This window comes from Harpegnathos saltator, unplaced genomic scaffold (assembly GCF_003227715.2).
Source record: "Harpegnathos saltator strain DR-91 unplaced genomic scaffold, Hsal_v8.6 scaffold208, whole genome shotgun sequence".
Taxonomy (NCBI): Eukaryota; Metazoa; Arthropoda; class Insecta; order Hymenoptera; family Formicidae; genus Harpegnathos; species Harpegnathos saltator.
The window spans coordinates 1,877,963-1,902,500 of record NW_020229993.1 but is presented as its reverse complement, the minus strand read 5'-3'; the positions used below and the strand labels follow the sequence as shown (position 1 = coordinate 1,902,500).

The 24,538-nt window shown below is 41.1% G+C and overlaps 2 protein-coding genes across 2 annotated transcripts in view; one reads left to right on the top strand and one right to left on the bottom strand.

The window, feature by feature from the left end:
- LOC105187950 (vanin-like protein 1) overlaps positions 1–17,047 on the bottom strand; it is a 43,883-nt gene extending 26,836 nt beyond the window's left edge. Inside the window, exon 1 of the mRNA XM_011149115.3 lies at positions 16,869–17,047. The gene's annotated coding sequence lies outside the window, so the exon portion shown is untranslated. The remainder of the gene's footprint in view (positions 1–16,868) is intronic.
- Syt7 (Synaptotagmin 7) overlaps positions 1–24,538 on the top strand; it is a 146,840-nt gene that overhangs the window by 16,447 nt on the left and 105,855 nt on the right. The gene's annotated exons all lie outside the window — the stretch shown is intronic.

The window sequence follows — 24,538 nt, the reverse complement described above, 5'->3', positions numbered from 1 at the left end:
TTAGAATTGATGGAAGTTCGATACGAATCTGTTTTATAGCACGGTGCGCGCGGTTCTTACTTCTCGCTGTGAATGTTAGAAACTTTGGTCTGTAACTCTTATTTCTTTCGGTATGCTTCAGTGGAGGGCACACAAAAGAAGCTTATCGCAATGAAACACGGTCTGGAGTTTGGGCCGAGCTCTATGTACAACGCAATCTTCATTATTCAGCCTGTCAGTGGAAAAATTCAAGTTCCCTTTATTACACATATTAATTTAATCGTCCGATTTGTGTGGCGGTTACGCTGCCTTCGGCTCTCTTATAATAATTAACGTCATCTAATTATGGGAGTTTACTCCGGGCTCTGAATTATCGAGGATATTTACGGCTATAGAAGCCGTATTGCAGAATTATGAAGGAAACCTCCCATTAATCTGTCGTAACTCCATTAATCGGTCATAACTCTGCGGTCTTCAGTAATTACGAACGCTATGCGGTCTCACCCATCGAACTTACCCCAGAAGTGAAAACGGCACAATCTATCCGTGAGGTATCTGTGTCAACAACTTGTCAGGTATTTTTTATAACGACGAAAATTCGATAATGTCATTGTGCGATGTTTCAAACTCTCTCAATGCGCGCTTGAAGAAGAATGACTCGAATACTACTCGATTTGCTGTGCACGGGGCGGGCGGGTGAGGGGAAACGAACGCTTTTAATTATTTACACCACTTCGCGCCAGTCACGTTCCATTTTCCTCATTTCAAGCTCATCGAGTTGAGATGATATCATATTGACGTTCTCGCACTCCAGACCTTCCACTTTCCTACGCTTTCGTATTTTTCCCGTTGGCCTCGTCTTTCGATCTGATCGATCGGACCGGGCACGACGGGCGCGAAATACGTATTTCCATTGCCTTAAAAATTCTCAGCCGGAGGGAGTTAATCATCTTCTCGAGTACGTTTTGCGTCATGCAAAGTCGCTGAATAGTTTACGACGGTCGAGCCCTGCCGTGTCGGATAGTCTTCAATCATCGACCCCGACCACGCGTGTACGTACACGCACCATGCACGGGCTTGTTGACGAATATGAGAAAACTTTCCGAAAGTCACTCTACGAATTTCCACGCTGAAAAATTTTCACCGTTCGATTTCCGCCGGCCGGTCCGTTATTGATTTTTCATCTCCGCTTTTGTTGCGGACGTTTATACGCGTGTTGTTTTTTACTTTGCTTTTTTTTTGCACGAGGACTCAACACGTGTGTGTCTGATGAAAAATGCGGCTATGTAAATGAGAGAACGCGAGTGTGTGCAGTTTGTTTTCTGGAACGTGTCCCCCATGGATTACAAGACTGTAAACTCGGACGTCGATGTGACGTATCTCGCCCGCAAAGTAGCGCTCGTAGAGAGAAAAGAAAAACTGGCCGGCGCCGCGCGTCGTAAAGACGCGTTGCACAACGCGTTCAGCAGTGACGAAATTAGAAAGAAAAAAAACTGAGAAACTGTCATCAAAAACGTTTCAATCACGCTCGCTGGGCGGCTGGAAAGTGGCGAATAACCCTTCCGGAACGAGCGGAACTTATAACGCCGGATATACCGGTTATCGTTCGTAAACGAGCTATCTCCGTAGCGCCGGGCATAGATCAATTAAAGGGGGGGGGGATGTACGCGAGGAAGCTTATTATCGAACACAAACCTTACTGCCCGCTTATTTCCGCGCAAACTCGCAAAGTTCACACACGGATACTTAAACGTATAACATCATGTGAAACAATTTGTTGTGATAGCTAACAATTACAGATCGTTTGCCTACCAGCTATATTCGTAAACTCTCATCAGAGGAGTACCTCATTCTGTAAACAGATAAAAGTTTTAAAAGTTGGGGTGTAAGAAGCGCACCCTCTTCGTATCTCGTCCGTAGCCTCGTTTGCATCGTGCATCGTAATTTTATATTCAAGATTCTTCGTTCATCCTCGTGCGAGAGTTCGTATAACTCTCGATCCCGCGATTTTATCGCTCGAGCAGAACCGATCGAACCGAAATCTGTCATGTGTAATTATTATCTCATGTTTGATGTTACGCAATAGCTCGCTTGCACACATACACGTTCGCACACACACACTCTTCCATTTTTCAAAAATTAGATTTTACTGGCGAAATCTGAAGCAAAAAGTACGATTTGAGTAGTCGGGCGAAGAGTAAAGGGCTCTTTGAGCTGGCTCAAAGGGCAATTTCGAGCGTACGTGTGCGCGCGCGTTTGTGAACTGACGTAATTAAGAATAATTATGCAGCAGAGTCCTCCGCGGAAAAGAGCGCTTTGTGTCACCGCGAGATAATAACGTCTCGCCGTCGTCGTCGTCGCGTGGCTCATTTCTTCCGTCCGGATTTCACGTGCTTAAAGGGGCTCGCGTTTTTCACGATCCGGCTACTTTCGTGACAGTATCCTAATAGCGTAATAATTAAACCGCTGGTAGAAGGGAGGAAGGAGGTGCGCAGGAAGATTGTATCGCGTGTTTCAAAAATATCGATCCGACGAACACGCGAAAGATTTGCTCGTTCTCGTAGCTCGCGCTCCGAACGCTCCGAACGCGGCAGGAGTTAAAACTGGCTGAAAACGATTCTCTTCACCCCTCGTGCGTTCTCGTGCGAAGAAAAAGGCGATTTAGAGTACGCGAGGGTGTTCGGAGTTCGGACCGTCATTCGTCCTTCGCATGTCTCACTGATAAACTATTTTATGCCACATTCTTCCGTTATTTTTCTCATGCATTTGAAAATACATCGATCGGGTTCACTGTATCTATATTTGATGCGGAGGAACACACTGCGGGAAGTTTTGACGTCTCTTCTGGTTCCCTCCTGTTTTTCCCTCGTTTCTTCCCTCCGCAACTTCACTGTTCGCGAGCGACGAAGAATTTCGCTTCTATTGCGCCGTAGACGTCTTGCTTAAGACGTGACGTCGCAACGTACACTGCCGACCAAAAGTTCGAGGATTACCCGCGGGAGACGTAAAATACAGAAATGAGGGAGAACGAATATCGTGCTCCCTTCATCATACTTTTATCTCTCGTATTAATTTTGTTACATGATATATAATCATAGCCTATAACGATTCTTCGCACAACCTGTTATCCTCCTTCATACTCTTAATAAATATACCGGAATCAGTCCAAAAGTTCGATCTAATTTCGTATCTTCTTTGACGGTGAAAATCGGTGTCATCCTACGATAGAAGTATATCGTCAGAAGAATATTGTTGGAACGTTGGCGAAAAATTATGCGTAACGACCGATGAATAATTTATTTCCCTTAAAGGTGATAAAACTAAATTTTACGGAAAAATCGAACCGAACTTTTCGACTGATTGGTTACCTTTTCACACGCGGCTTTGTTCGTGTCTCGCGTGAACTTTCCGAGTTGATTGCATCACAGCTCGACTATTCGCGTATGTGAAATAATTTAGTTCTCTCCATATGGCAAATTTTCTATTCATGCTATTACATAGAGAGGAATTATGTAAGCATTTATTAAATTTTGTCACGATACAGCTTTCTGTTGCAATATATCCGCGGGCAGTCTCTATGCCGCGGTCCGTACTCGTTAAAATTACCGGAATACTTGCTGTGCTGGCGAGCGAAGGTACCTGCGTATATAGGTATTCACTTATGTACGCGGCAGATGCAGTTCGCTTACGCATACACGGCAAACCCTTTGGGGATCGCACAGCTTATTTTTCTGTAGTGCCGCTATGACGAGGAAACGTGTCGTGATGAAATTTTTATTCTCTCCGTATGAGTGACTTTGTATTGACCATTTAAGAATTCGATAGAGGGAGAGAGAGAGAGAGAGAGAGAGAGAGAGAGAGAGAGAGAGAGAGAGAGAGAGAGAGAGAGAGAGAGAGAGAGAGAGAAAGAGGAGAAATATATTTTACCTCGGGGCTCTTTTTAATGCGCTCTGTTACGCGTTTAAGGTATAGGCATAGCGCATCGTTCGTTCTCTGTTTCTTCTCGTATCTATCTTCTCTGTCTCTAATATCTAATATCGCGTTGTTTCGTTGTTTCGAGTTTTGGTAGTATTTGAAACTGCACGCGTATCTTGTGTCTCTGTATAGACAGAGATAGCGCGAGGACGAATAATATATAATTTAACGAGCGTATTATGCTCTTTTCCGGAACATGTAGGAGCGACATTAAACGTTATAAATCCTAGAAGAGGTGAATCTCTCGGGAGAGACAGCAATCCTAGAGGAGCTAGGATGATTTATTTCGCGGCGACGTTTTATCTGGGATTTGTCTTTTGATGTCCACAAAGTCTAGGCAATAAGAGAGCTCGTTCGGGAGAAATGCGAAAGAGAGAGAGAGAAAGAGAGAGAGAGAGAGAGAGAGAGAGAGAGAGAGAGAGAGAGAGAGAGAGAGAGAGAATGTCTCTATTGTCTTTTGTTATGAATAATTCGTTTGTATTAATGCTTTTTGCGTTGCCCTCATGGACTTGTAGATCGTTAGAGCATGCATTATGTCGGTTCATACATGCGTGCGGTAAATGATTGACCTCCATATCTCGTTTCAGAATTTCCTTGAAGGTACGATAATTGCATCGATCGTTTTTATTACAACTCATACATCTTTCAGACGCTTAAACGTCGCGGAGAAGATACGCAATACAGCGAGCCTTAGAGAATTCTAGCCGGTCGAGCCGGCGATCTCCTTTTTCTCCCTCCTCTCTTTATACACGTGCGTATAAATCGAAAATTAACGAACGTTAGTTCGGAAGCTCGCGAGAAGCGGGCTAACTCGCCGTAACTCGCAGGATCTACATTAAATCGCATCTGGTTTTTGCTGCGAACCCTTCGATTCCATTCGACTGGGAATATCTGAGTTACTGCCTTTCCGTAGCGTATCATAAAAAACTCGAACGTATTGTTTCTGAACTTCTCTCTTTTGCCGGCATGACGCGAAACAAAAGTGCCCGTGAAAGTACCCGAGCAACTAAAGCACCCGAGCAACTGAAGCACGAGCGAAGTTCCGCCGCTTAATCGAAACGGGAACAGAGCTGGGATTTACCGCGCTAATTAGCAACCCTTAACGTTTCTTAATTCTTACCGCGCGCTCGCGTGATATCGACGCTGTCGCATTAAAGTTTCAGTTCGGCGAACAGAACGCGATCGTTCCGCCGCGTATCACCCGCGATATCTTGCCGAGCCGGGCGGAGAATTTTCACGCGCGCGCGTTCGATAGCACACAGCCAAGCGAAATTGCACTCGCGGATTAACGAAAGACGATTTATATACGATTTACATTTCTCAGTTTCTCCAACGGCTGCCTCTGTTAATTACACTACCAAAATTTGCTCTCTACCGTTATCGTGGTATTAGTCGTCGAACGTCGCGACGTAGAGAACGGCTTAGAGAGCATTCGAAAATCAGGCCCCATAGTGCTCGGCTCGCTCTTACACTCATTATATGCGCGTCAACAATGCGCGCTATAAAACACGGAACAGAGCGAACATAATCCTTTTATAGTATGCCGTATCTATATCTTCGGCGCGTCTGTAAACCATCCGGAGGAAAATGGTCTTTTATCAGTAAGAGGCTTAGAGACGCCCATTAAGAGCGCGGAGGTTATTCGAGATCGATGGATACATAAGCGCATATGTATTTACGCAACGTACGCCGCTCGAGCTACGTAAAAGCGCGCAGCGGCGAATCGAATTTATAATTGCTTTTCTAATTTCTACCTGTTGGAGGAAGAGAGAGAGAGAGAGAGAGAGAGAGAGAGAGAGAGAGAGAGCAACTTCGGAAGAGCGTATTCCGCTCACGCGGCGGATGAAAAAGATTCAGGTCGGGGGACGCTTCCATTCCACCTTATAACGCGTAAGTGTGTTATACCGTGGAAAGGCAACGCTACGAAATTCGCGTAGTTGCGTAAAACACGCCTCATCTAATGATGTAAAAGCCACGAGGAAAATCCTGCGTCTACGTGAGATGCAGTGAGTCACTTTTATCGCGCACGCAAATCTGCGTGCTGACGATAACGATCACTGGCGACGATGAGGACGACGACGACGATGATGATGATGATGATGATGATGATTTTATTTGAAATGTTACAAGCCGAATATAGCGACGGATTATCGGATTCATGGTTACGCAAGTTTCCTGGTAGCGCGAAGACGAGGATGTGCGCGCCAAGCTTGGTCGAACTTTACTCGACACATCGTGTAGGACGTGATTACAAGGTGGAGAAACTGTACAACGGTACAACCCGCGCGGGAGATCGTACGAGGTGGACTGTTGATCAGTTATATCGCGACCATTACTCTTGCGCAGATAAAACAGTCGTTGCTAGTTCGTTGTACATTCATTGTTTCGCGCCGGATACCGTTTTTACGACTGTTCGTAACGAGATCGCGCTAGGAAGCGTATCGCGCATTATTATAGCCGTTAGCTCGATTGCGAATGTTTGATCGGTAGTTGTTTGAGCGAGTTGTTGATCGTCGCCTCTCGCCAGGCGAGTCGTGCGAGATTAATGAAATAAAATGCGGGCGGAATTTTTGCCGCAGGTAGCGGCGATAAATACATTCCGACGCGAAAGAACACAATTATCCGCGAGCCACGGATTGCTTTCTTAATATTGCGACCGTTGACGTCGTTATCATTTTTCACCGCCGCTATGGTCATTGTTATCTCAATGTCTGTTGTAGCAAGGCAAAGATTACTTATTGAGGACTCGTATACCGGTTTTATTGTATTATTTTTTCAAGCATTTATATTAACGTGGTGTAATCGCACGTGATATCATCGTTAAAGTAGTAGGCCGCTCAGGTAGCTGACGATGGAGAGAGGCTGAAGGATTATAATAATTGCCCTAGTACTCGTCGTGTATGTAATGTATAACGTATTACACTAACGTGCAATCTATTTTTATTTCGTTTGTGTCGCATATGTGTGTGTGTGTGTGTGTAATTTCCTTGTTCAAAAATGTCTCTGTATTTCTGCATTTCCTCGAAGCAAACGCGAAGTAGCGACTTATGACGAGTCACACAACGGCACGGTCCCGAAGAGAGAGAGAGAGAGGGAGAGAGAGAGAGAGAGAGAGAGAGAGAGAGAGAGAGAGAGAGAGAGAGAGAGAGAGAGAGAGAGAGAGAGAGAGAGCACTTCTTATTCTCGTTCCGTTCGAGCGGAAAGTTGACACACCACTGCACGAGAGTGGGTCTCTTTGATACATTCTGACATTAATCATGTTTGTAAGGTGACACCTTCGACGCGCAAAATATGTTCGAGACTCCATCCTTCCTCGCGAGGGAAGCGTTTATTCGCGAAAGCGGTTTCACCCTACGCATGTTATTTTATGCGCAATTTTTTGCCCATGTTTCATCGCTGAGATCAGGGAGCGAAGGAGTTTCTTGCCGATTCGACGGAGTGTGAAAATCCTAACAAAATGTCTGGAAATCACCTCTTTGAGAAGTATAGCACAAAAGCTCGCGCCTTTTTCGCACAAAAGTGTTCTTTATGTTTGCTGCTCGATTAAGGAAACGTAAACTAGAAAGGAAAGAAAAGACGGCGGGAAAAAAAGACAGAGAGAGAGAGGAGAGAAAGAGAGAACACAAGAAAAGGCAAAGACATAAATATCTCGTGACCCGACTCTACTCGTGATCGATTGCTCGTAGCGGGCTCGTACGTCGTCCAAGCGAGATCTTAGGAATGTTTGGAGCGCGCGGCCGAAGTTTCCTCTTTCCGCCGAAACGTTGTTATCAGCGAGCGCAGTATAATTAATTCGAAAATTCCGCGCTCGCCTTTGCGGCGTATCGACCGACACCGCGGGAGAATCGAGGGTTCGCTACCTTAATGGTGTGTATATGCTATAAAGGAATGCGTCTCGCGCGAATGGAGGGTTCGCTGTCTCTCTTTGTGCTTACGTTACTTCACCTTCATAAAGCGCTATTTTTCCCGCGCGATCACGTGAATGTCGAATGATGATCGCGCCCGCGTGCAAGGTCGTAGACTGAAAGTGCGCGTCTCTTTTTTTTTACTCCTCTTTTCCCCTCTTTTCACGTGTGCGTGAAATGTTTTCCATGTGGAACTCCATCGACCATCGCTCGGAGACAAATTTGCCCGGGAAAATAAAGCGGCGGGTTAACGAAGTTGCAGAGCGCGCGCGCTCTGCTTATTTGACATACTCATTATCGGCCGCTCGTTTTTCGCCCCGGATAGACGACCATCGGTGCGCAATTTTTCTCGGCAAATATAATAACGCAGAATATTATTCCGAGAATAATATTTTGCATCTAGTTTGCGGTATAATACAGAATACATCGTTATATCTTGTGCCCGTGTTCATATGTCGCAGTATTCTCGAACGTTGCGGAAGCGCTTCGGGAAATATCGTTGGTTCTTTGCTTGTCGGTATGATATATTTTATTTCGCGTTTTCAGAAGAGCTCTATTTCATGAAGCGCCTTACATCGTCATTTGCAACGTCATTTGCAACGTGAGATTGGAAAAAAATTAATGTTTTATAGAACTTAACGTCTTATTGTATACATTGCCGAAATTGAAAAAAATCTGGCTCATTACTTAACGGTTCCGCATTGCAAAGCACGGCTCAATCACATCACCCCTTGCATCTTATTTCGTCATGGTATAACTTCTTAGTATTCCATTATACGCACTTATGTCGCGAGCGAGAGAACTTAGTCCCATCTAATTTCCACTAAGTTGGTCCACCACGAGATTGCTCGTGAGTTCGTGAGGCGGTCGTCGGGGAAAACCATCCTTAAAGCGACCTTCGGAGGCACGTGGTAGGATAGAGTGGTAGACATCTGGCTGGCGTTGTCACGTCGGCTCGGTCCGAAGGGAAATTCGTCAGCCAGTCGATGTGGATTCTAATGATTGATGCTGCACCCTCGCGCTGGTGCGTCAGGTACGAACCGTTAAGTTGGCCAATTGCCTGTCTCCGCCGAGAGAGAGAGAGAGAGAGAGAGAGAGAGAGAGAGAGAGAGAGAGAGAGAGAGAGAGAGAGAGAATGAGAGAGAATTGCATATAATCCGTGCAGCTGTTTCGCTTTGCGTCGTGAATTTGCAATCTGTCGAGATTGCTTGTCGACTGGTGATCAACGCTTCGTAAAACATTAGCATGCGCGTTTAGAGCTCGAAGGCTCTTCCACCGTGGCACATCGCGAGTGCATGTCGCGAATCATTTGTTAGCCGCAACGTATATCGTCATGCAACATGCGGAATTTTTATTCGCATAAATCGAATATTCGTTACGTCTTACGAAGATTTATCGTCGCGGGACAAGTTCGTCACGTCCCATGACCGCTGTGTTCGACCTGATTTTTGCGACAGGTGAGAGAGAGAGAGAGAGAGAGCGAGAGAGAGAGAGAGAGAGAGAGAGAGAGAGAGAGAGAGAGAGAGAGAGAGAGAAAAGGGGGGAGAGGCAAGAAGGAAATACAAAATTCCTCTTCGTTCTTCAGAATTGCTATCGAGATTCGTACGAGCTCGGAATCTCCGACGGACGTTAATTGAAAGTTCAATGTCGAATTAGCTAATTGCGTATCGATGCGAATGTTTGGCGCCGGTTCGTGACTGGGGATAGTCCGACTAGCACTGTTCGTACACACATGTGTCCTCGTATGCCAAAAAGGTTGGCTTTCCTCTTGCAATAATCCGCGATTATTAATAGCGGGGAAAAGTTATCATTACATGTCGAGATCCCGCAGTAACCCGCTTTTAATATGTGCGGGACAGTATGTGGGAGTTCTCCCGGATGAATGGCGAGTAACTGAGGAACGATATTTGAATTGGAAGGTCGATCGACTTGAAGCCAGGTTGACACGACAAGTACTAATATCGAAAAAAAAGAAAGAAATGGTGAAAGAGAACGAAGGGAAAATCCGCGACTTATATTGAAGGAAGCGGAATGTAAGTGTCGGGCACGTTTTTGACATGATATTGTTATTCGAGGCTAATATTGATTCATTTGTCGGAAGGGTCAGATATTATCGATCGCTCTATTGCGGCGACAGTCGCTGGACAATTTTAACAAAGCCGTTAACTTTGCGCGTTGGTTCGCGCCAGGGAGAGATAATGGTTGACTGAATAGTGAACAATCGGTCAACTCCCTCGAGGATATTTTTCTTTGAGAGTCGTTGTAATTTATACATATATAACTAGAAGCTGAAGAAAAATCATTCGCAGTAGAACGTCTTTCTACGAGAAAATTTGTGAAACTCGATTGAAATGTTAAAATTACTTAAATGTATATATTTTCATGTGAATGGAATTTCTGACAATTTCAATATTAAAATAAAATTGTTCTGTATGCATCTTCTCTCGTATTGTGTATTCCCCGAGAAGATGAAAAATCTTCTCATTCGTTCGTTAAATGGAAATATTATTTCTGCGATATGTTCGCATTTCGTACTGCGATTGGCCTCGATGAAATTTTCATTAGGGTGAAATTTACCAATGTGTGAAAATTACCAATGAAAGGAAAATATTGGAATAGCTTTGATCATCGGCAAATAATTATCGCTGGTCACAACGAAAGACCTTTTTAATTTTCGATATTTTTACCGTAACACAGAATCGGAGACGTGTCCTTTTCATATATTTTTCTCATTTTCCGCGAGAAATAGAGATGTATTTTTTTATATGAACATATAACGATTACCGCAGATTCAGCGGTCGGTTTGCAAACAAGCCACTCTGTCATTCTGAAAATCGCTCAACGAGCTTCGTCTTACATGGGTCGCTACGTTCATTTCTCGCGATTCATATTGACGTAAGCCGGCGGCCATCGCGTCGTCAGCAAGAAGACTAAACGTTATTATCGCGGACAACGAAGGAACATCCTTCCAACCGGTAGCGCAAAATGTCGCCTACAAGTAACAGGTCGAAGTGATCCTTGTGTAAGAGCAATCAAATTACTAGTTTTCAAAGTGCAAGCGACATTTAACTCGAACGTCGCACTCGTTATGACCTCGCTCTATTGCTCCATTATCTCGTATTTTCACTCTGCTTGGTGACTTGACCGGCTGGATTATTATTTTATGGGTGTCGGTATAAGCGATAAGATGCTTTCGACTATGACAAAGTAGTTTCTGCCGGTTCTTTCTAATATTAACACACCATCGATTTCTTCCGTCAAAAACGTCGCTCGTTAATCACTGACTGAGCGACTGCGTCAATTCGTTTAATGGATTCGGATTATTGCTTGCGGAGTGGTTTGTACGGAGGAAAATTATTTTGCGCGTAATCTGTCAATTTCAGAGCAGTAACGGCCCCATATGCTGTAATTGCGCGTGGCAAATAAAGATAATGGAATCGCCGGAATTAAATTTTGTATATTCTTTTAGTGTCCGATTCCAAGAAAAGAAGAAAGAATTAGCGACAGAAATGGCAGTTCATTGTGGAAACGGTTTGTTATTATTACGGAAACTTTGTTTTTCAGTTTAATTTCTCAGCAAGCAGACTTTTGTTTTTAAAAATTTCATGTATCGAGTCTCCGAGACGCAAGTGATAAGATTCTAAAAAATTAAAGAGAAACCTGATTTTTCAACGTCAACTTGCACTAATTAACTAATTAATTAATTAACTAACTAGTAATTAAATAACTAGTAATTTGTACCATATATATATATATGTGTGTGTATGTATATACATACACATATATATATATATATGTGTGTGTATATATATATGTATATACACATATCGATACATAAACATCGATGATTCTATATTTATATGCCGTAAAAGCAACATTGAGCAACGCCTCGAGAAAGCCCACTTCATTGTACTTGCATTTTATTAAATAACGTATTCGATGTTAGTCACGTATTGAAGAATCTCTGTGAATAAACGAAGACTGTGAATAAATAAAGACGAGGTGCATGGCTTGCGAAAATATTGAATATTGATTCCAATTTGTAAAGCAAATCAGTAAAGATAATATAGACCGCAGAATATATTTTTCAAAAGGTCAGTTTTTACTGAAATTATTGATTATTCACATTTGCATATTCTAGGACATTAAATTACAATGTTTACATAAGACTGTTATCGACACATTTGCTCACATCGTGGATTTTTATGAGGTAGCTATTCGAAAAATGGCAGTCTGGGAAGATTTAGGATCAATCGAAGTAATCGAGACAAATGCGAGCTCGATGATTAAAGTGCTTTTAGAAAGTACGATATTTAACGAATCTGAATTGATCAGACACCATTTCTCGATATAATTTTATGATAACTTTTTAGTATATTATAATCATTGTCAAACGAATTTATAAATTCTATTATATGTTCCATTCGATGATGCATGTCATGATTACACGGGTCTGCAAAATTTCAAAAACTTTATGCGTTTTGGAATTGAAAGACTATTTTCTATGTAATTTTGTCCGTTGAATACGAATCCGGCTTTAAAATTTCTCTATCACGTCAGGTTTTCGAGATAATTAGGTTTAATTAGCCAAAAAATGCCGATCTTCACTATATCCAACCGATTATTGTTAACAAGGTAATTTTTTTTCAACAAATTCGCTAACGGCATCTTAATGTACTATTCATCCTCTTTAAAATAACAGTAAAATTTCCTAGAAAATTTTCACCATGTGAACGTTGGTACATAGTATTATAAAAATAACTTCTAAAGAATCCTATCTTTGTGCTTTTATTTTTTCTCACTGTGTATTATAAAGTAGTCGAAATCGGCATTTTTTGGCTATTTAAACCTAATTATCTCGAAAACCTGACGTGATAGAGAAATTCTAAGGCCGGATTCGTATTCAGCGGATAAAATTATGTACGAAATGACCTTTGAAATCCAAAACGCAAAATCATGCAGACCTGTGTTATTCAACTTATCCTATGGATCTCAATGGCGTCCTATGAATTTCAAATGCAAATTGATGCAGTATATTGTTCTCAGCATAATTCTGGGATATTGATTTACATTAGTTACAAACTAGGCGTTTCGTATAGACAGATTGTTCGCTTATAGCGCTAGATCGTTAATTGGACACTATCGCGTGTCAAAATATTTCACGTGCAAAGTTATGCACAAGTTACGACATACGACATATCGAGGAATATGCCCGACATTTTGTTCTTCTTCAAATAATTGTCTTAGATCTAATTTTCGTTATAATGTTATCTTCATTATGAGATTATTAAAATTTTTCAGAATTATTACTCCGCGTCTTGAATTAAAAAATATATCACATATGTTATTTTCTGAAAAAGCTTATTTTGTTATTATCATATATATGATATCTCTCTTTCTCTTTTTAAAAGATTATGATCATAAAAAAATTACATCACAGACTAGTTTATTAAAATAAATATAAGAGGGTATAAAACCTAGAATCTCTCTTGTCAGCAGAATGTCGTGTGTAAACATCGCTCTTTAGCATCTCTCATTATGTATACAGAGGACCTCATTTTTCGTAAAACCTTTTAGACAACGCGCCGTGCAAGCAGAGTATAAACGGAGTAGTTGGCAATTTGCTGTATTATGTTGAAGTTCGCAGCTCACGTATGGCCTAACCTGTAACCTGTAACCTGGTAACCCCGGTGAACGCTGCGTGATACGATAAGAGAACGTCGTGATTTCCGGTCGAAAGTCTAACGATAATAGCGGAGCACTGCCACTATCGCAATAATAATTGCTTTCAGGTTATCGCGCAGTGACGGCTGAAACGATGGTGACGGGGTGGAGGAGGTTCGTTTATGGAGAGCGTCTGGTCGCGTGCGATTTATCGACGTTCGTCCTCCTCGGCGTTCACTTTCGGAATTACGCATTATTCAGACGGTCGACCGGGCGACATGTAAAATTTACCGGACGGACGGGTCTATAAAATATTCCTTCTGTTCGGACACTAGCCGACAAACTTTTTTTCTTTTTGGGTCAAGACTCTTCACGTTGCTCTAGTTCCCTCCCCTTGCCATCATTGTATATGGATCGCCTAACTCGCATAAAATGAATGGTTTGGCTAAATGGAAGGATGTAGGGGTAGAGATAGGTGATAGGGTTAGGTAATAGGGTGTGTCTCATAAATAAAATTATTTAATTCCGAGGAGAGAAATATAATACGGACAGAACTTGGGAGAAAGGAAAAGAAAGGCAGAGAGAGAGAGAGAGAGAGAGAGAGAGAGAGAGAGAGAGAGAGAGAGAGAGAGAGAGAGAGAGAGAGAGAGAGAGAGATAGAGAGAGAGAGAGAGAGTGAGAGAGTGTTGTGTATATGTAGACGTTGAGGCGAGAAACAGACATTGAATAGAGATAGAATAGATTATCTCGATTGAGCGTTTAAATAAATGAGACATTTAAGATGAGCGAACAATTAAGGCGTAAGAAACTCGTTCCAAAAACTATCGCCGACTAAGAATCAGCGATAATTGAATATTATCGCTTGTGAAGTTTCGACAGGAAAATCCCGATGGGCGGTGAAAGTCGTGATAAAAAAAAGTTGTTCGTTGCCCGAAGGGTTAAGTCATGTCGTTTCGCCAAGTAGGGCTCATGAGCTTGGACTGTCGTTACTATTCCAACGGCTTCTTCTCGTTCCTTCTAATTCCTTCTAAGATACGTAGGCATCACGGTTGCGCCTAGCGTAGATCGGCATCAGCGAAGCTCAACCACATGATTTCTTCTTGCGGGTAAGCCTCTGTGGCTTACATCCCCTATACGCGGGCACCAATGTTTCGGCTCCACAGAACTTGACAAATCACTGTTAAGAAAGATAGATCACGACGATTCGAAAATCTACGAGCGAATAATGCGCGAGAAATCGGCAATATTTTCGTTAGATCGCTGGCCGACGGATTTTCTCCTTAGAGTTATAGAGGATGGATACGAAGATATAGAGAAATGTGCAGATTTTTCATCTGATCCACGTAATCCGAGAAATCGAAGAATGATGAAATCAAGAATTTTAAGCTGCGGATTGAAGAGAGGAATTGTACGGATACCTCGACGAATGCGAGGATTTTAAGAGATTACATTGGAATGACGCAGGAATTTTTGTGTAATTCTTTTTTATGTTCTTCTCGTTCTTTTCAGTCACGATAGAATAAATTACATTAAGCTTCTATAAAGTTTCAGCATTTATTAAGTCAAAAAGTCATTAGATCTCTTTAATTGTTCGCATCGTGTCTGAATATGACCATTGAAATATACGTTGTGACTGTTGAATGTTCGACTAATTTATCATTTTGATAGTTTGATATATTACATGATACATGATATCATATAATATCGTATTTCGTACCACGTTATATCCGGACACGACGGAAATGATTAGAGAGACTAATGAGTTTGGGTTTAATAAATGTTAAGGTTTTACGGAAGCTTAATGTTCTCTGCTTAGTGAAGCTGTTATTTTCCAGTTTTCCAGACAAATTAATTAAACCGATTATGTGTTTAATCATAAAGTCAAATTCACTTCCGAGCTTAGTTCAACTATAAAGGACACCGGTGTAAAGTTTGTGTACTCGTATGTAGACAAGAATTATTTATTGTTATAATTACATTAAAATAGAATTACATCAAAATAGAATTACATTAAAATAGAAATTAACGCGGAAATCCGCGTAAAATATTTATGCAGCAATAATTAAGTTAGTTACCGGTAAATTTATTGCGTAATACATTATGAGCACAACATAAATAATTTGTTTTATCCTGCTGCTGATGCTTTCGGAACAGCTCGCTAATTAATTCTGCGATCGATATGCGGAGTATCCCAAACGAAGTAAGGATTTTCGCTGTTTTAGCAATATATTCTGGAAAATGGAATACCACAGATTTAAGCAAAAATTTCGTCGAAAATTATTATCCGTCGTTTCTCACTTGTCAGAAATATTTGAAAGATTTTAGAAATATTACACATGACATAATTTATATCAGCAACCAGTTGTGTCGTATCTGTTCGATGTTTTATTATTTCTGCGATATGTACTTTTACGGTAAAATTTGTCCAAATACGATATATGAAATAAATAACATGCTTTTTCTATACAGTTTAATACACCTTTCTCGGAATATTTTACGCGCGTGCGTGCGTTACGGGATATTTGAATTTTTCATATTTACTCGATGCTACAAGCGTGCGCTATTAATCTCGAAATCTTTTTTTAAATAACCACGAACTATCAGAATATACAATCTCTCCATGCAGTAATGGCTAAAATATTTATTCAAAAATATTAAACTTAGTTAAAAATACATGATACTCCTAAACAGAGAAAGATTATTTTAATAGTTTTAATTTTGACTTCCCCCACACACACACATCTTTTATGAAAATTGATTTCATTTACACAATGGTTAAAATGCGGCAAATGTATAATTACGCTAACAGTATTTACATTCCATTTTTATTATGTTAGAATGTTCCAGAACTGTCTGATTCTATTCTAATTGACAATATTTTAATTACATGTGTGGGAATTTAACCACTACTTTTCAAGTTCCAAGCAAGTAAAGTTGGTCGATGTTTTCAAGTAGACCTGTCAAACTCTCACGATTCGTAGTGATTCGTTATCTAGTATTGACTTTTGCAGCGTAGCTGATATTGATTTTTGCAGTTCAGCTGATTCGTTTCTTCATAGGGAGAATATCGACAAATCGATTACTGGTAATATATTTCATTGTGACATACGAATTAATTGATTAATTGATTAAAGTCTAAGTTTAATCAATTCTAATTAAGCTTCAGAATATGCCGTTGCAACATTGTGTATTTTGATTTTGGATATTAAAAATTATTCGAATCTTCGTGGTCTTAAATGGGACAGTACATGACCACTCTTGCTTTTCGTCACCGAGAATCAATGCGATTCACGTCTACACACTATGTAATGTGGCGCTTTGCAAGCGCTCGAATTGTACGCTTACCACAGCGCGTTGATATCCAATGGCGTCCAATTATCCAGATCCACTGACGAAAACCACCGTCGTATCCCAACTGCGTAGCCGTGCTTTCATCCAGTCTTCTCAATATTCAACGCATTTCGCAGCGCTCTCTGTCGTCGCCCGACATCAACCGCACTTCACTCACTGACGATTATGATAATTTTAACGATATTTAAGGATTTGACGCGAAACATACGCGGTAAAATTTTATCTGAAGATTTATAATCGCAAATAGTGGTAAATAATCATATCAATCAGACGTAAAACATCGCGGATTGAATATAAAAAATTGCATAACATCTCAAATAAAAAATCTTAAATCCAAGATTATAGGGCTCTATAGGATTATAGGATTATAGGTCAATCTTTTGACAAGATTGCGAGAGAGAAAAGAGAGAGAGGAAAATATATCGTTTCGTGAACGATTAAAAATGAAGTTGTTCCGCAAAAATTCTAATAAAAAAAGATCTTTATTAGTATCGAATATAACGAATAAAGACAATATATATACATATACATATACAATATATATATATATATATATATATATATATGTTCATCATTTCTTTCAACTTTCGTAATCATTTGTCTGACTCACCGAAACATCGAGAACTCAAGGATGGCTACGTTCCCCCCTGCTAGAACAAAATATATAGTTCTGTCGATTAGGACGTAATAATTAATAATTTAATAAGATATAGGTATGCGTACAAATATGAGCGCGCTAACTTTTTTGCGCGATTGTTGCGCATGAATTCAATAACTTTTACACCGTCAACTCTCTCTCAGTTTTCGATCGCAAGAAATTGGAATTGAAGGCAGTAGCAATATTCAAACTAGCAAATTATGTAATCTCCACGATGATAATTAACAATTACGGGAAATAAATAACGGCTTACAAAGAGACAGCTATGAGAAACGATAGAGAAAGGATATCAGTGAGCAGAAAGAGCTATGTTGTCTCAATCGTCATTCACCGCTAAGCAGTCAAGAGATTACAGCAATCAACACTACCGAAACGTTTCAGAATTTGAAGAACCTTCTACTTTCGTGCTACTTTCGTGCGTCATAAATTTTTTCGAGTGTTTCTTTTACGTATCAAGTCGGCAAGCGATCTATATACTGCAGAGTGTATGTATATCGGTTTTATTAAAAGTCGATGGATTAAAATATTTTGTCGGTCTATCGGTCTCTCGCGGTATCTCTTTCTTTCTCTCTCTCTCTCTCTCTCTCTCTCTCTCTCCCTCTCTCTCTCTCTCTTTCTTTTCATCAGAATCATGTTCGTTAATATAGATATCTCTGATCGAATTGTGTCTACTTGAATGTCAGCGTTAGTGTCAGTATCCGTGTCAGTATCAATGTCAGTGTCAGTGTCACAATATAGCAGTCGGAAGCAGGATACGCAGGTCTTGCAAGAATGAATGACACAGGATGCTCAGATACGAATAACGATACATCAAATATCTCCATGTGTGCTGAATTATTTATTATACGAATTTCCAATTTTTTCGTGACACCTGGTTCAAAATGTAAGTCGACATTTATAGACTGTCTCATCTTTTGACAAATAATTGCGGTTTCACGAATCTCTGTTCGTGAAAGGTTCGTAATTGCGAATTAATAAGTAATTATGTTCCCAATTAAAGATCGTAAATAATTTGCAATTATAAATACCGGTCTCACACAGAATCTCGCAAGTGCTGACTTGCGGCTTTAATAATGCTCTTTGGATCGCAATTTTCATTTTGAGTATGCTTCAAAATAAAGCATTTTTTACTCTATTTAACTTTATTAACGATATTGTAACGAATCAAAATCTAAATCTTTTCGTGGTACATAATATTATTAGACACTTAATTGTTATCTTATCCTACAGCTTCTTACTGTTCGTCTAGATCTTTAAATTCTATGGAGATTCCCAGAACTAATCAAAATCACAAAAAAAATATATATAGAAGAAGAAAGTTTCTTGTTTTATTCCCGCATTAATTATCTGATATTTATCCATATTAATTAATATTTGGTTTTCATATATACTGCATTTTCATTTCATAAATAAACTACGCGATTATTCGCATTAACGCGCTGCGTATTAAAATTACCAATAAATGTTATATATAATTATAGAGATATCGAGATATCAAATATTAAATAGTTTTGAAATAAAAAAGACCTTCAAGAGAGCAATTTAAAATAGAAAAAAGATGGCAATGAGCAATCATTCGCAGCATTAAGAGAAGGCAATAGTCCGTATTACATGGAACATCTTCGTTAACCTTTCAAGTTCGATTGAATTTGCAAGATTAATGTGGAATGGAAAATTTCGACTCGGTAAACGGATCCGGCCGAATTCGGAATAAGAGACGCGTAGAGCATTCATCGAACGTGGACTGAAGAGCAGGATCAAATGAGATACTAATACATACGAAGGACTTTCCGTCGGTGTACGGACCGCTCAAAGGACCGCTCGCCTCCTTCAGCTTTCACGCTCGGGATTCGTATTTTTTATCGGATACTTGTCGTTACAGACACTTTAAAATTACCGTGACACAAAGTACAGTCGGACGTGATCTCGCTTTTTTTCTCTCACTTTCTCTCTCTCTCTCTCTCTCTCTCTCCCTCCCTCCCTTTCTCTTTTTCCCTCCCTCGGCGAAGCTTAAGCTCCCTTCATTAAAATCTCAGCACTTCCGATTGGTCGTTCTTTCCTGAGGCTGTGTACATTTATTCTCGGGATGATAGAGCTGCGCTTGACCCAATTTTGGCGCTTTCCGCTTGAGCGTTTCGTCAATTATGAATACCATTTCTCTAGATAGCAGCAGCCCAATCCCTCTCCTCGTACTTTCGCGCATCGCGCTTGAAATTTCAGTCGCCGTTGCTCTTTAGCCAACGCCCTGTGATCGTTATTTACTGTGCGGGTAACGTTTGACGTGAGAGAGAGAGAGAGAGAGAGAGAGAGAGAGAGAGAGAGATAGAGAGAGAGAGAATGGCTTTTAGATACGCGGTGGATTAATTAAAAGAGAAGCGGTTGGATTTATAGCCGTGCGCGCTCGATTGATCTTCGTGTTCTTCTTTGCCGCCGGTTATCGGTGCTACAAATTGTACAGTCGACATAAAGTATTCGCCATTAGTTCTCGTGATAATTATAAAATAGCTCGCGGTGAAACCTATTTTAAGATATTTGATTTGATCGAATTGATTGTCGCGGCGAAAGATTTTTTATTTTAGAGAATAACTTTCACGCTGCGAGCTTGTCGGACCAATACTACTCTCTCTCTCTCTCTCTCTCTCTCTGCTGACCATTCTTCTATTGATCTATATTTCCGGGCCAGAGGATATTGATACATTTTTAAATTATCAAATATATGGATATGATTTCTCTCTCTCTCTCTCTCTCTCTCTCTCTCTCTCCCTATTTGTCTTTACTCCTCTCCTATCGGGGAGTTCCTTTCGCGGAGGATTCTACATCCTCTACATCTGGTTCCTGAATGGACACTCGTTTATTAGTTACGTCGGTTGCGTCATCGATACAAGATATATGTTGCGCTACTCCTAAAAATACATTTTCTCCGAGGTATTATTTTCTCCCGCGGACAAAAGCAAACAGACTTTCCGCAATAATCTCGGGTATTTCCCGGCGTACCGAGCGCGTATTTTTCTTCCGCAATAGGATAGGCTTCGCCAGTTTTTCCAATATGCTAGGTTTACGAGACTTATGGCTCTCTGCGGGATTTGCCATGACCTATGTGCTCCGACGCGTGTAACGGTCATCATGAATCGCGCGAAGCCTCAGAATTCGGAAAATGGAGTATGTCCGGTCAGCGCGGCGATATCGGATTTCTCTGCATATTATCCATTACAATCGTCCGTACGCATACATATGCGTACGCGTACATCTCTCGAGGGGATTGCGCAGCCGTTTTAAACGCCGCCAGCTGTGCCGTAGAGTGTACGCACGATTTTTGGCACGGCCAGCTTGCCGTCGTCGGACGGCACGATTAATCCTCTCCACGCGAGTAACAGTGAGCAGCCGCGTTGTTGTTCCGCATGTTTACGGCTTTCGCGCGAAAGCCATTCGCGCTCAGTCGTCCTGTGCAGTCATACGTATTTCTCTCTCCTCGAGACACGCGTCGTGCGACACCATGCTGCTTCATGTTACTATTACGCGCGTTTTACGCGCGATTTGCTCTTCGGCACGGCAGATTTCGTTCTGGAATTGACGAAGGAACGCGTTTATCTCTCCCCTGCGCGAATCTCGGAAGTGATAAATACTCGGCGCGGAACGAGTTTGCCGATAATGTGTGCGCGTTACGCCTGGCGGGATTTTTCCATGCTGCATCCGTGGCGAGCGAAGCGATACGGTCATCAGCGACAGATCTGTTCATCGATCAATCCGCCGGCAGAACGATGTACGGGATTCCCGGCTTTTCAGCGACGTGTCAATCTCCGTTCGCGTAATAGGCGAGGGTGAGCGTCGGCTCTGTGACAGATAATCTTAATAGCGCACCGTACTCTTCCCGCCCGAACGCTGTTCTTCCTTCCCTTGGCCCTGTGCAAGGGGTGCGTTTTCGCGACGGGTGTATCGGGAAGTACTTTCTTTTGTCTTTTACGCGAGATCGTGGATTTAAATAAAGAGCACGAGTTTAGCAACGTCACAACTCGCCGTTCTTTCTCACGGTCGTTAACTCGCCGCGGTTGCAAATGAAAGGTATATTTTTCACGAAACGCGCGAGGAAATCGTTACAATGACGCGTAAGTGGCGCAAGAAGCACGGAGAATTACAATAAATACACGAGAAGTAGACCGCATCATGATAGCATTTTTCAACACGACGAATGTGTTTTCGTTTCGTTGGGTCGGAAGAAGATTTCGAGTGTGAATGTGAGCGAGAGCGGGATGTAGTTGGCAAACATTTCGTCGCAACTCCAGATTCGTGGGGGGGGAAAATGATAGCGCGAATTTTTATCGACTTTTGCGATTTATGAAAAGAGATTTATGTTAAGGAGAAAATAAGTTCTACGGGCAATTAAGAAAATTCCACGGTTGCCGATCGCATCGCTGCGCAGAGTAATTGCAATCATTTCGCTGAAATAGCAAAGCAGAGAATTCAGATTGAAAGTTGCGGAAACTTTTAATTCGAATATGCTCGTGCATCTTCCTCTCTCTCTCCTGGAAAAAAAGGAATGTAATTAATCGTTCGTCATAAAGAGAAGAAGCGTATATCCCATACCACTACCAATGCGGTAATGTAAGAAGTTGCACGACATTAGATATCGAGTTGACTGTTTCTTGCATTGTCGCGTTTTACGCGTTATTCGTGCAGTTGTAAATAAAGGGCGAGATTTATCGAAAGAATTTGCTTTCGTGTAAAGAGAGTGACAAATGAAAAAATCGCGAACTTATGAGCTCGTTATTCGTCTACAGTGAAATAAATGAAACATATTGTTGTACGAATTATCTAAAATTAAATACACATCGACGTTAATTGCTGATATTAACGGATCGGCATCGTGGTGCCGATTTCGTCCTGACGTCCCGTAGACTTGGAGACCTGAGGATCTGGGAATTAACGAATGCAAGAGAGATTGGAAATTCGTGCTCGCGCTAAGCATCGGGAAATCTGAAATTCGAAGTAGCCGCTTAATTTTCGCGACATCACTTCTCGTCGCTGCATTTGTGATGCGACAGAGTGCAGCCGCTTGTGTGTAATGCGTAATGCACACGCAAATTCGCTGGTGTGTGTGTAATTTGCGTTTCGGTAAAAATTCACCGGAAATGCTTTTAACTGCGGCATTGAGTGTGTTTAATTTTTTCGGATAATATAACGAAATCCGCATACTGCCTGCTACCCGTTTTCACTTCTTGCTATCTATATGTATCGTGAAGTTGCGACTGCGCTGATGCGGGGAAATGCATTGTAGATCGATAATTTCATCGGTAGAGCGATTTATCTTTGGTTTACATTATCGCGATTAGTTTCGCACACGGCTACGTAATTATTGCATTTCGTTATTACACAAATTATGCGGGTTCCTCCCCTGTCGCGCGATGTTAACGCAAAAGAGCTGGATTTATCGTCGGTAAACTTCCCCCGTCGAAAAGGAGCCGAAAGGATACGCTTCCTTTCGGCCTTGCGAGATGGCAGTATGTGCCTACGTTGTACAGAAATGTTTTTGTAGCTTAGGAGAGTGATAGGATCGATGTTTCCATTTCGTCAGCCCTCGCATAGTCTCATGAAAGTTTTAGAATTCTGAAATATTTCGAAAACGATCGCGCACTATATCTTTCAAATACGTCGATTAGCTAATATTTTAGCTGACAAAAGTGAGCGCAATTTACAGGTTTAAGGGATGTTTAGATCCTGTAAGGTTCGAAGATTTTTGTAAATGTAAACTACAAAAGCGGCAACCACATTATTTCTTTTTGAAAGTATTTAAGATTATATTCTTTCAAATAAATTTGACATAGGAGAGATATGAAATTCCGCAATTAGCACAAAATATCATTTCCAAAATAAGATAACATCGAAAAGGACTTCAGCAATTTTTTGTCGTTGATGTTATGTGTAATATAATAAAGTCCCTGATTTATAGCCCCGAGGCATCGAAACGGCAAACGAGTTGTTTATTATGTATGACGTACAGGCTGCATATCAGATTGATTTTTCAAAACTGATTTCGCTTTTTTTCGTGCATTCTTTCGCTGGATTGAATTTAAAATCGCAATAAAATAATAATTCTCGGTGGACATTCTGAAATACTTGATGCACACTAATCTCTTTCACAAAAAAGAGAGAAAAAGAGCGAATAGAAATAGAATATAACGCTGGAACGATTGCAATAATAGTTTTGAGTGTTAAGTATTTTTTTTTTATATCGGGCACAAAACTCATGCTTTAAAAAACTTTTGACTAGTGCAATGAAGATTGAGAGTGGAAGATCGAGTTCCTTGCTCGTTGGAAATCAATTCTCTTTTCCTCTCCCTCTCTTTCCTTTTCTTCTACCTCGCGAGTCATAGTTGGGGAAACTATTTTTCTAAGTTCCTTGGACGTCAACCCTCGCTTGATCTGCTGCCAAATTATCCTTTCTCCCGTCGAACGAAACTGATGGTCGAATCGAGATCTGTTTTTTAAAGTAGTGTGGAATTTCAAGAAAAATTTATTCATTCTATCATTCTCGTGCCTAACATGCTTCCCTAGAAAGACCAAGTCAGCTCTTTTGCAATAATAATTTACCAGATAACTTACCATTTCCACCGATGAACCACAGAGATTACAGATTTGCGGAAGAGTCTATTTCCAAATTATAACCGAATAGATGCGAAATATTCCGTGTACATATATGTGAAATCACTGATGCGTATTGAGTTATTGATGGTATCGCAATCTCATGCAATAACATTCGAACATTTACACTGTTGTTCAGTGGAATCAGGCAGCATCATTTGTCATTGAATGCGTGTCACGCGTAGACACGTTCGAATTTGACTGATTGTCCGCGCATCGATATCGCGACATTGATAGCGACGCCGCGTAGTGTGAAAGTTTAATCTATCATTCGGAGATGGTGCGTGCAATAAGCATGCCGCTTCTTATTTCTCCGTCGTGATCACGACTCGTAATTTTCATCTGCATTCGTAGCGTGACGTCTCCGAAA